The following is a 13,873-nucleotide window of genomic DNA, read 5'->3' as shown; positions in this document are numbered from 1 at the left end:
GGCTGGAGGAACATACGAAAACATGTGCACACATGCGCGCACGTGCACGCACACACACAATTGTCCATTGTGGTTTGTGTCTGTGGAGTCTCGGTTCAATAGGATAATGAGAACAATGTCCAGAGCTATATAGGAGGTCAGGGGGAGAGAAGAAAAGCTTTGTCCTGCCCTTATGGACATGTCTGATGTATAGGAAACTGTGCACCACACACACACACACACACACACACACACACACACACACACACACACACACACACACACACACACACACACACACACACACACACACACACACACACACACACACACACACACACACACACACCTGCCAATAAACCCTGACACATGCACATCTACAACACATTCAAACACACACACACACACACAGCTGTCAATACACATGCTCAATTGCACACGCGTACAAATTAGAAAGCAAAGGGGTAAAACGTAAGACTGATAACACTCACAAAGCCCCACTGAGGTATGACGGCAAGAGAACAATGTGGCATTTCAACTGTCACTACGGCTCCTGGTGCACCTGAACAAGAAGAAAGCAGGACAGGATGACAGAAAGAAGGAGTGAGAAAACAGAAGGGGAGACAGAGACAAAGAGAGAGAGAGAGAGCGAGAGAGAGAACCCTGCAGGTCACCTCTCCCCCTCGATGAACCCATTCACCTAGGAAGACAAAGCTCCAGAGAAGATAGAGAGAAAGAGATGGGGGGGGGGGGGGGTTGAGAGAGGTTAAAACGTCAAGCCACTCCTTGAGATTATATACACACACAGACATAGCCTTCCATGCAGGTGTAGGTGTGCATGTGTCATGATGTGTATGAATGAGTGATGAAGGGTCAGTCAGACCATGTGAGACTGGACAGAAGTCATGTGAGCAGTGTGGATCATTGTGGCAGAATGGAGACAAGGACAGGTGGACACATGGAAGTCATCATATAGGCTTCCCTATGTTGCTCTGGTCCTTGTCGCTGCGAGAGGCCCACACTGACTCCACACGGGAACATCGCCCACTAATCAGATAAGGGAGCAGCCTGATTTATACCCCCATTTATTACTTTTGACACGGGTTGTCAAAGTATACATTTTCCATTAATGATGCCCATCGTGTGTGTGTGTGTGTGTGTGTGTGTGTGTGTGTGTGTGTGTGTGTGTGTGTGTGTGTGTGGCCCTGACAAAACGTACAATACAGTTCACAACTGTGCACGTGTGCACTCACAGTTCTGACACCCATTAATAGGGCCAATTTTAGCATCCCATGTCCTCTCAGCTACCCAACAAAGACACACCAAATGAATGAAAGGAAGAAAGAAAGAAAGAGAGAAAGAAAGAAAGAAAGAAAGAAAGAAAGAAGGGATGTAACAAAAAGAGGGGGAGACAGGAATAAAAGCGGGTTGGGAAAGAAAAGAGATTGACAGAGAGAAAGGTCAGGGACTCCCCACTGAGGACAGCTTTGTATGCAGCCAGTCACTGTAAAGACACACAGAACACACGCACGCTCACACACACACACTCACGCGCACGCGGTGTCAAAATCCAGAAATTTGCCGTTCAATATAACTCCCCCACTGTTTGACAATGCCTGCTGACTTCTCTATGGCACATGCATTGTCTCCGCATCGTCATCTGTTGGTTGTCAATCAGCCAGATCAACGTTGCAATGTAAGTAAGCTATCTAAAAGAAAAAAGTATAAAAAAAAATTCTTCCCTCTCCTGTCTCACAGTCACTTCTAAACGTTTTAGACATTTGACAAGGAAGCTGTGCATAGACAACTTTAGTCAGTGTTTAGAAGAGTGTGGAAACCCCATTCGCGAACGTTAACACTTGTGTCTATTCTTAGGGAAGTTGATTATACACACTCATTTGCATCTGCAGGACTGACATCATCATCTCTCTCTCTTGCAGTTAATTGTTGGAGGCTTGGAGCTGCCTGCCATGCAAATAATATCATCATAGTTGCTGCTAAGATATAATGAAAAAAAGTAAAAAACACATCTATACTTCATATTTTCCTGGTAGAAAATAATTTAATAATGACATGGCCAGAATGTGAACTTTTTTATGGGGCATTTTTTTGTTTTGTTTTGCAGAAAAGTCATCAGTGTTCAGACTTCGTATACTTTACTCACGTACATATAATAGTTTCAACGGGGTTGAGTCTGAACGCGCGTGAATGCAATTTAGGCTACTAATAAAAGTGCATAGTGTCTGTGTCGCTGCACATCCATCTACTCACCACTCCTGGTGCGCCCCGGGCGCTCCAAAACTTCCGTCCCGTCTCGCCGCTAATAGCTCACCGCATGCAAAGCACGGCGGTTTGAGGCAGAACAGATGAGCTCGCAGTTCAGCGGATCGTTCGGCTTCTGTCTTGTGGTGATGACAGCCAGGGAAAAGGGCTGAAGAAGCGTGTTATTTACTACTTGTGTCCTGCGCTGGGCTGTGTGTGTGTTGTTGGGGTAACCTCCTCTCGGTCGCCGCTCCTCTCTCTCTCCCGATGACTTTCTGGTGTTTTGTTTCCAGCATTCACACTCCCTGGCGCTCACCTCCCACTTAAAGGGAGAGGACTCCTTTTCGCAGTCACACCATGAGTCACACAACACGCACGCACGCACACACACACAAACACACAGTGGTCTTGACTCTGCCTGGCTCACTGGACGGGCCACAACTTGCCAATACCTATTTTGCCCCAGAGACGAGCGCTTCGTCTTCTTCGATTGTTACACTGTCAATAAGTTGATCTACTTCACACAGGCACGCGCGCACGTGCGCACGCACACACATACACATACACACACACACACACACACACACACACACACACACACACACACACACACACACACACACACACACACACACACACACACACACAATTAGCCCTATGCTATGATGACCAATGAATGCACCTGCATTATTCTCTTTTTGCTATTCAAGAAGAATTTATAAGGTCAAGGATTGGTTGTATGTGTCAGTCTCACTGACTCATGCAGGTACTAGTGAAATGTTATTATTATTATTATTAGGCTATTATCCTTTATTATTATTATTATTTACTATGAAATTGTGCATTTCCCGTCAGTCAGTCAGATAGATCGCCATACATGGATCTGACCTTCATGACATTCCATATGTTGATCCTTCGCCATCCATCCTTCCTCTTCGATGTCTCCCTTTTGACTGATACCTGATACCTGTCCATTTAAACTCTAGACGGGCCTGCCCCAAAGTTATTAGTGTAGCCGCGCCCAGCAGCCGGCGGAAACTAGAGTTCTCAACAGGCCCGAAAATTAAGGCCCGGCCCTACCTGGGCCTCATCAAACCCTGTACACTCAAGACACTGCCCCTGCTGCCACCCTTAGATCTCCATATGTTGATCTGACCTCATCAAACCCTGTACACTCAAGACACGCTCCATATATGGCCAGTACAGAATTAATTCTATATGTTGATCTGATTCCCCATGCCAAAGCGCCAGCTCTCGCCCAGCAGTCTGCTGTTACCCATGCGGATGCGTGCATTCAAGGTCGCTTCTCGCCCTCAGGCGTCTTACTGGTTGTTATTATTATTATTATTGCTACTAATTATTTATAATGTCTTTGTTATTGTTTTACTACTATTACAATGTTGAGACAGGACCAAAAAGGCTACTTGGTTCAAGGTTGTACTTTATTGTTACATCTTTTGTACAGGTACATAAGAGTAAAATTTATTTTTGTTTGGCTTCCTTCAGACAATGCAGGAGCATAGATAACATCAAACATCAAACAAGAAAACAGCAAATAAAGAGAGCAAAAAAGGGCAAACAAAAATCACACTCATGTGAAGTGAGGGGAGCTCTTATCATCATACATCATCACTTTACGGCCAATCACAATTGGCGTCCTCACTTTTCTGTCATTCTGGCCAATCGCAATTTGCGTCCTCACTTTTCTGCCCTCACTTTCTATCCTCCGTACTTTGCTCAGCCAATCAAATCATCTCAATTCCATGCTCAGCCAATGAAATCATCGCTATATTATTCACACAAACACAAAAGCATAGCCCTAAAAAAATGTGTATGTTTTCCCTGTAGTAACAAAGGTAGGTAAACTTAGTGTGAATAACTTCATATTAGGCTATATGTTCCATATTTGTAAACTAACAATACAGTACAATATATAGTATAAATAATATACTATATATTGTACAATATATAATATACTAAATATTGTACTGTATTGTTACAATAACAATCTTGAAAACCCGCACACTGTTGTGTTTTTACTTTTTACATATCTTCTCCACTTTATAATGTAGCAAGCACAAAAAGAAAATGAACAAGATGATGAAAGAGAAAATTCCCAGCTGAACTATAGTCTGAAGATAGAGAGAGAAAGAGAGAGAGAGAGAGAGAGGGGGAGAGAGAGAGGGAGGGAGGGAGAGAGAGGGGGAGCAGTAGCATGGGAGTAAAAGAACTATAGCTCAATCTAGAGAAGGGAAACAAGCGAAGTCATAGTAGGCTATACTGTCATTGGGAGGTGAAGATAAAGAGAAGCAGTGCTCTGCGGGAAAAGAGTCATAGCAAGGGAGACAGGGAAAGAGAGAGAGAGAGAGAGAGAGGACTGGGAGCTGATGTGCCATTTCTAATCCCCCCTGTTCGTGGCTTTGTGCTGCGGCCCAGCAGGAAGTGGGAGCTGGGCAGACAACAATTAACAAAAGAGCTGTGAAGAGTACAATTAGCCATCAATGGCCAACCACGGGCCTTTGTGCCTGTCACCATGGAGACGGCACAACACCACTGTTCCGGGATTACAAAACCCTTCTCTCTACTTCTCCTTTTCACTCCCCTTTTCTTTTCTCTCTCTCTCTTCCTCTCTTTTCTTTTTTCTCCTCTCCCTCTCTCTGTCCCTCTCACACTCCCCTTTTTTAGCCATTCCTTTTTACTTATCTTTTTTGTACTTTCTTCTGTCTTCTGCCTTTCATTCGAATGTTATTTTCCTCTCTCTCTCTCTCTCTCTCTCTCTCTCTCTCTCTCTCTCTCTCTCTATAGCCTTTCCCTTTTTCTTCTGTTTTTCAGCTCATTCTCCTTTCTTCCGGTCTCTACACTTCATCTTTTCAGCCTCACAGTGGCAGACGCACATGTACAGTCACACACACACACACACACACACACACACACACACAAACAAAACAAACCTGCACGCCTCAGAATCGGCTACCTTTATTCCCTCGGCTGCCTTTCAGGTCATGCACCTTTGTCTGCATTGATGAAGCCAAAGCCAAGCCATACTGAGCTGTGCCAAGTCAGTTTGGTCTGTTTATTTGATAGCACTGGGCTTAGGTGCACTCACTGACTCAAGACTAATTTCCACTTCATCATACAACTGACTTACGACTGTGTGTCACTGTAAATAAAAAAATCCCACCTGTGTAAAGTGAGTGGTGCAACTCCGTGTGGGGGTCCCCGGGGGGGCTCCTGAAGTTCCAGACCCACAGGAACACACCCAGGGTGCCGGCCCGGTTCCGGCAAGCCGCACCATGTCCGATATGGTTGAGAAATGACAGTTACCGTGTGGGGGTCCCCAGGGGACCTCTACTGTACTGTACTGTCACACCCTCAAGTATATATACAGGTGTGTGTGTGTGTGTGTGTGTGTGTGTGTGTGTGTGTGTGTGTGTGTGTGTGTTGTTGAAAAACTGTTGTTGAAAACTCTATTTTCGTGCTCGGACACAGCCAGGGACACAGCCAGCCAGCCAGGGACACACATAGCTGTCTATAGGAGTGGTTGCACCACTCAATAATATTTACAGCGGTCAACACGGTCAAGTATGCATATATTCTGCATCACTGCTCAGCATTAGCTTGGTGTTGTCGGGGTGACCACAGGCTACAACCACCATGTCATTGTACAATGTGAAGTTTGTGTGGCTCATGGGGAGGCCACTAGCCAATATAGTTGTTTTAGCGTGGGCCCAGTCCTGGCATTCATGAATCATGGGCACTACAGCAATGATACCTCCTCTGGCAGCAGTGGCAGTTGTGGTCTATTTCTTTTGCCATGCATCAGCAGCCTCACCTATACACATAATATCTTAACTAAGGAAACCGCAACTGAAGTCAATTACCCACACTCAGTTCCTGTGCGCCTCTCTTCTGAGGTTGTCAGTTCCTGGTGGTGCAGATTGGAATCAGAGCACTCGGTTGCTTTCTCTCTCCCCCTCGCCCATTAGATGTCTATCTGCTGGGGCCCACTGCACACTCCAACCATCTGACTCACCCTGCCTGCCACTCCACTTTCTTTCTGACCCTTTTCTCTCTGTCTCTCTCTCAGTCTCTGTCATCCCTTTGACTCCCTGTCCCACTCAAACTCTCTTTCCTTTTCTCGATCTCCTATACCTCCTTGTCTTTTTCCACAACCACAACCCCTCTGTCTGTTTCCATCTCTCTCCCTCTCTCGAACATATTCTCAATCTCTATTACTCTGTTTTTCTTGGTCTCTGTATCTCGCACGGTATCTGTCACTTTGTCTTTAGTACTCTCCTCACTGTTAGTCTCTCTCTCTCTTACCCCGCTCCCCCTCTCATTCTGTCTCTCTCATTCTTTCACTTACAAACACGTCTTCGTTAACACACTCTTTTACACAGCAAGCTCTCATTGGCATTCTATGTCCCAACATAAAACAAAATAAGAATACAAGACATAACACAAATTAATACAATGAAAGTTAAAATATGTATGAAATTGAAAGTTTGCAGTACCTCAATACACAGTTTCTTCCTGCTAAAAATAATTCTCACCTGGGCTAAGGACAATATTTTAAACATGTTTGCAGATCACACAGGTCACTGCATGAGAGTATACATACATGTTTGGGCTCCATCTTGCGCCACCGTTATCCCTAAACTTATTTGCCATTTTTTACTATTTTGAAAAACCTTTTTAAATATCGAGGCATTGTGAGCTTGTAGATCAGCTATTTGAACTATTTTAAAAGGTTTTCAAAAATAGTAAAAAATGGCAAATTGGCAAAAAGGTTTTGGGATAAGGGTTAAGGGGTGGCGCAAGATATAGCCCTGGCCTGTATACATACAGCATGTGCAAAATTGGCCTTCTCCATGATCAGATTTGTAGAGCAGATACCAGTATGCAAATAGCAGTCAGGGTTTTATTAAAAACAACAACAGAAACAATGAAGATTGTCTTAGTGAATATGTTGCCAATAGCGGTACATGGTTGTGTATAGCCTTATATGAACAATCACTCTCACTATGACATTTGCAGTCATACTATCTTATGACTGCAAATAAGGATCTTTATTCATATGATAAGGTCACAAGGTTTAATTCCAGCATGAGATAGCCCTTTCAGTTCAGTTCAGTTCAAACTCATTACTGCCCCGCTAGAAGGGAACATTTTCTTTTTCTTTTTTTGCAGACATAATCAGGGTCAAGTTCAGATTAAACCAACAGAATACAGTCATTGTAAAAATAAATAAATAAAGCATAACAATGTTGACTTTAATCATTTAATGTCTTTTGAGTTTGTTATTTGAGTCGTTTAAAATATACTATAATTTGTTGTAAAATAACCTTTGTTTCTCTGTCTTCAAAGGTTTACAACCTTTAGATCAGTCAACAAATGAAGCCAACCGATCAGCAAACAAAAGGTTTGAAAATAAATGTTGATTGAGTTGAGTTGTTAGGACTTGACAGTTGTAAACCAACAATTTGACAGTTGCAAGCAGCCTGGACCTGATAATAAACGGCTTCAGATCCAGAGATAAGATGTTTGTGTTGATGCAGAGGAAGTCAAGATCGCAGAAGATGTCCTGGGGAAGTCGGTCAAGCAGCTCAAAAAAGAGAGGACCATTGCAAAAAGCAGCTTCACCAGACAAGCCAACTTCATTGCAAGAGGAGCAAGCAGCATGCTTCAAGCGGGGAAGTTCACTAAAGTACTGTATGTGCCTGAAAGCTCTGGTCTTGGGCAGTAAGTGCACCATCGTAATTATAGTTATCCACCAGTTTGACTTTGGCACTTTCTTGACAGTTAGATTATGGATAAATTAATATTTATTAAAGTGTCTTTGGTTTGTGTTATCAGACATGCCGTAAACGGATCCACCGTTGACAAAATAAAAATTGTGAAAGTTATTTTCACATTGAATATGTCTATTTGTTTGTCTATTGTTTATTCTATATATTATAGTGTTTTTTGATTTGATTATCTTCATATTTGAGCAAAACTATATTCCTTTGTACTTCCTGTAAGTCCTTGTAGAAGTAAACGTATAGCTTAATAAAAATAATCGAGTGATTCTGAATGGTTATTGAATATTTAGATTTTTGTTCTAAAATAATAATTAACCATGTTCAGAATATATTTATTTATGTTTGGGGTTTTTTGTATGTTTTATTTTTAACTTTTTTAAAAACGTTTTCTTTTAAATAACCATGAGTGGTAACAATGTCACTTATGTCACGAACCCAAGAGAGATATGGAATCGAGCATGCACACCAAAGGAAGAGCCCATCACAGTCAAGATAAAAACCAACAGTGGAAAAAAACCTCATGCAGATTATTCTGCTTAGCTGACACAATTATGAGAGTGATAAGGCGCAGATCTGCCGATGTGTGCATTTAGATAACCAATGTGTCTTTACCAACAAGTAAGGAGCCAGTACACAGTGCATACACCCTGACATGGGGCAACCGCATAGAAGAAATAAGGTGAGAATCCAAATGACAACTGTCAAAACTGCCGTTGTGTGCACACATCAACATGCATACTACAAACGTAAGTGTTATAGATGCCTGTGTCCGATAAGAGAAGTTTTCGCATTATTTCTGAGAAGCGGCCTGGACTGCAACACCCCACCCCTGCCATTTTCCAAGCCCTCATCCGCCGAAAGCGGCAAAACAACGCAACACGTCGAGCTGAAAGCGTGCGAGCCCCAGATCACAAACACTTCTCTGTACATAACTACAGATAGACCACAATAACCTGATTGAACCGATAGCTTTATGCACTATGTTCAACAGAAATTCTCTTGAAAGCATGAGGCTGTGCTGATCTCAGTGTGACAAACTAGAAGTCGATGGCCGTCTGGGCCACCGAGATGTGGAGCGAGGTGGCCATGGGTCAAAGCAGGTAGAGGCCCTGTTGGCTACGCCTACTACCCCATCCCCCATGCTCCTCACCTTCCACCCACCCTCGTGTTTTCATCCCATCTCTCCGAGTGGCTGGCGTCCACCCTCTAGTAGCCACCCACAATCTGCCCTGGACTGATGGAAAGCAAATAGCAGGCCACATAAAAGGCCTGCTCTCTTTCCATAGGCACACACTCATGCACATCCACATCGCACACACATGCACGAACACATGCACGCACAAATATACACACACAAGAGGGAACGGGCCCTCTGCGGGGGCGAGGGGGTAGAGGTAGTTGAGGGGAGGAGAGGAGGCGAGGGGGGGGGGGGGGGGGCAGTGCCCCACACAAAGGCAGCCCTGAAATAGCCCCCCTCACACAATGAGACCTGCCACTCTGTCTATGAGATAATGTCTAATTGAAAACACTGCAGCCATTGTGCTCCTGTCATCGCTTCTATTGTCCAGATACCCCCACCCCCACCCCCACCTCTCTTTTTCCATTGACGCGGCACGATTGTTCCTTGCCATTGTGGCACCCGCACCCTACTCACTCTCTTGCTCTCTCTCTCTTTCTCTCTCTCTCTCTTTCTCTCTCTCTTTACCTCTCCCTCTCTCTGTATTGTTATAATTTCATTACTTGTTTGTTTTTTGTTCCGCTTCTCCTTTCGCTCCCCTGCATATCTTTTGTTCACCATATTTAGGCACTTTATTTGGATCCACTTCCAGTGTGTGTGTGTGTGTGTGTGTGTGTGTGTGTGTGTGTGTGTGTGTGTGTGTGTGTGTGTGTGTGTGTGTGTGTGTGTGTGTGTGTGTGTGTGTGTGTATATGTGTGTGTGTGTGTGTGTGTGTGTGTGTGTGTGTGTGTGTGTGTGTGTGTGTGTGTGTGTGTGTGTGTGTGTGTGTGTGTGTGTGTGTGTGTGTGTGTGTGTGTGTGTGCGCACGGTACGTGTATTCACCTGCTTTTGTGTCTTGTGTGTGAGCAGGTGTCAGTTTCACGGAAAGATAAAAACAGGAAGCAAGATAAAATAGTTCTATGAGATGAAATAATTCCCTCTCAGTCTCAAACATCACAGAAGGCTCGTTTTATTCCACGCAGCTCTTGATTCTGGTAATGTGAAACATGCCCTTGTGTTTCATTGTCCTGAGACAAGCGGCTGGGAGGGGAAAGAAGCACTGCCATATAAGTGAATTACAGACTGTGCAGAAACAGGGACCTTTGTTGGCATTGTTGAGCCACTGTAACTCAATGGTCTCTGCACACGCGCATGCTTCAACCCAAGCCAACCCAAGTTGTCATTTAATTAAAATGCATAAGAAATATCATCATCTGTTGAATGGAAACTTTGACTAACCATATTTTGTTTCATGCTATTGGTCACATGTTACGTCTCTCGAGGCGGTTACAAATGTTATTAAGCTGAAGGCATGCCCCTCCGGTTATGCAATACCCATTGTACCCATTGTCAGAGTACCCGTTGTACCCGTCTGTCTCTTTCATGCCCATACATAGAGATCTCTGTCTGTCTGCCTGCCTGCCTGCCTGCCTGCCTGCTTGCCTGCCTGCCTGCCTATGTCCGTTTCAAACATAGCAAATCCAACCGGCAAGACTGTGGATTGTGTGATATTGACTGCACTTGCCTTTTATGGCTGTTACTCTTGTGCTTCCAAACATAAACACATTTCCTATAGTGTTCTGAATGTTTATACAGGTACACAGTGCTTCCCAAACTTTTTAACTCGAGAAATGTGATGTCTCCCTGGGACCCAAACTAGCTATTTTTACTACTTAACTGTAATTGTCAAGTATACTGTTGTGGACAACATCCGAGTCGATGTTGTACTTGACAGTCACATCCAACACCGTGGAATTCACCGTAAATTGCTGAGGACAAGCCATGTTTGGCATAATGGTGAACTTCATTATGGAGTGGATTCAAACATCTGCAACAATGGTTTGCCATTTCAGTGTACAAGCCCTGACTGATTTTTTTTAATCTGTTTTGTAGACATGGTTAAACCACAAAGTCTCACACTGAGATAAACAAGACAAAATGATTGAGGACAGTAATGTTATCTAGAATATAGAGTTCCCAAAGAAACAGTGTGCGTTCGAGTAGCTCTCTACTCGATGATGATGTATTGACCCACGTGGCGTCACAGCCCGTCACAGGCCTTCAGAGCAGGCCTCCAGAGCAGATCTGCTGTAAAGGCCGGTGACCAGTGTTGCCAAGAGAAATAAGCCAACCCACATCCGAAAAAAAGACAAAAACATGCCAACTTTTGCGAGAGAAATAAGCCAAATCTCCCCTCGAAAAACAGGCGAAGACAAGCTCAATAATATGGCCATATAATCATAAAACGATTTCATGCATTTATCATTATAAATATATATGTAATAATTAACGTTTTGGTCATTTATTATACTATTACACACATACTTTAGCCAGGGCTTAATAAGTCCCAGACCGATTCTGTCACTCAATGTGATTCACACTCCCCCAAACCAATGAGTATTTATAGTATATACATTAAAGAAATGTTGGCTTGTTCAATTTTCAAAACAAGCCACGAATTTTTAAAACAAGCCCAAAAAACCACAACTCGCAACTCGGGGAAAGAAACCTTCCGACTCTTCCAAAAACCAAACTTCCAACTTCCGGGAAATAAGCAGACTTGGCAACCCAGCCGGTGATTTCCAAAGTTGTTCTGCCCATCTATCCTGCCTTCTGGTCATCCTCCAGGGTGATTATGGTGCCAGTCTCCAGTGAGGCTCCACCCATCTGGTTGTCCTCCTGTTCATCTTACTGAGTGGCTGGGCATGTCTGGCCATCCTCCTGTCCTCCTGTCTGTCCTCCAGTTACGTTGGGCCACTGTACTGCCTCCAGGTCATCTGTGTGAAGTCTCCTGCATGCATTGCCCCTGTCCAGCCTCCAGCCAGGCTGTCGGCTTGAGGCCCATAGCTACGGTCTCCAGCTCCCATGTCATTTATCTCTGAATCCCTCCCACCCTCCACCCATCCTCCTCACTGTTCCTGATTGGCTTGGTAGGATATCTGGAAGCTGTCCCTTGAGAAGGGGTAAGTGTCACAATCTGTCTCTGTCTTTTCCTTCCATATATCTCTCTCACAAATCAGTACAGTCAGAATGATGCTGTCTGGCCCGGGCAGCTGGCGTAGTGGTCCAGGCACCTAGGCCCTGGCAGAATGTTGAGGGTTCGAATCCCAATCCCGACGACTTTTGCTGAGAGTCACTCCCCATCTCTCTGCATTTCCTGTCAATAAAGGCACAAAAAACCCCAAAAATAAATCATGCTGTCTGTTGCATGCATTGCAGACGTTAGGGGGGAATGGAAGTGAGCCGATGGAACTCTGGGCTCAACCTGAGCTTTCCACCTTCAAGGTCACCTACAGTACAACTACTGTTCTAACAGCGCATCCATCCATCAATCTTCAACCGCTTATCCGTAGTCGGGTCACGGGGGCAACAACTCCACCAAAGAGCTCCAGACTTCCCTCTCCTGAGCAACATTAGTAACTTCATTCTCTGGGATCCCGAGGTGGTAGCGGCAGATATTAGAGATATAAACCCTCCAACTCGTCCTTGGTCTGCCCCGGGGTCCTCTTCCAGCGAGACGTGCATCGAGGACCTCCCTAGGGAGACGCTCGAGGCATCCTAACCAGATGCCCGAACCACCTAAGCTAGCTCCTTAACTCCAAGCCAATTCCGAGTCTCTCCCGTGTGACTGAAATTCTCACCCTATCTCTAAAGGTGCGTTCAGACTTGGATGGTTAGAGCGGCATGATTACATACAAAGTCAATGCAAAGATGAGAATTGCGCGAACTGGCGCGGCGCGAGTCGCACGACCTGGTGCGGTACAAACGGGTCGAACCGAGGGCGAATATATAATTATATATATTCAGGTCTGAATGCAGCTTAAGGGAGATGCCAGCCACACGTCTGGCTGGAGATGCCAGCCACACGTGGCTGGAGAAAACTCATTTTGGCCGCTTGTATCCGCAATCTAACAATGCAGATAACTGTAATATATGGCTACTGGTTTGTTCCAATGGTTAATGCCTTGGCCATGGGCAGTGCATTGTTTAGTGCATGCACCTTTTTCCTGAAAGCTGCAAGCCACCCCATGCCCCCGCAGCCCCGCCCCCTAGTCCCTCTGCTTTCTGACCCCTCCACCTCGGGAGCAGCACTGGCCAGCGTGTTCATCAGATCCCCAGCGCCACAGCCAAACAACCTCACAATGAAAAATGCCTCCACGTTTCCTAGTTTTCACAAACAGCGGTTCAAACAAAAAGCCCTTATCGGACCTGCATATTATTCACGGTGTTAATTGGAGGGAAAATAAATGTATTGTGCATCTCAGCGGTCCTGTTAAAACAAGATAAGGGCTGCATGAGCAAGTCCAAGGCGATGGCTATTGAATGGATTGTTTTATAGAAAAAAGTATGAACTTGTTGAAAACAGTTTCTCTCTCTCTCTCTCTCTCAAATGATGTGACCAATCTGGAAATCCCCCAGTAAAGTTCTCAGAGTGTGTTCAATAAAATCTGTCACTTGTTGATGCTGACATTACTCATGCAATGCATGGAAGCCACAGGTTACAAGACACAATGGGATCATATGGACATAAATAACATTTCGCATGCACGCCATCACGCACGCACGCACGCACGCACGCACACACGCACACACACACACACACACGCAAGCA

General features: G+C 44.6%; 1 protein-coding gene across 4 annotated transcripts in view; it reads right to left on the bottom strand.

Moving 5' to 3' along the window:
• sox13 (SRY-box transcription factor 13) overlaps window positions 1-2,502 on the bottom strand; it is a 36,439-nt gene extending 33,937 nt beyond the window's left edge. For 3 of the 4 annotated variants that reach the window (XM_083772148.1, XM_083772149.1, XM_083772146.1), the window contains exon 1: window positions 2,251-2,502. The gene's annotated coding sequence lies outside the window, so the exon portion shown is untranslated. Of the gene's footprint in view, window positions 1-470; window positions 542-2,250 lie in introns of all 4 variants that reach the window. The other variant, XM_083772147.1, reaches the window with a different exon arrangement.
• Between the last annotated feature and the right edge of the window lie 11,371 nt (window positions 2,503-13,873).

This window comes from Protomyctophum parallelum (assembly GCF_964188405.1).
Source record: "Protomyctophum parallelum genome assembly, chromosome: 8".
Lineage (NCBI taxonomy): Eukaryota > Metazoa > Chordata > Actinopteri > Myctophiformes > Myctophidae > Protomyctophum > Protomyctophum parallelum.
This window is presented reverse-complemented; position numbering and strand designations above follow the sequence as displayed.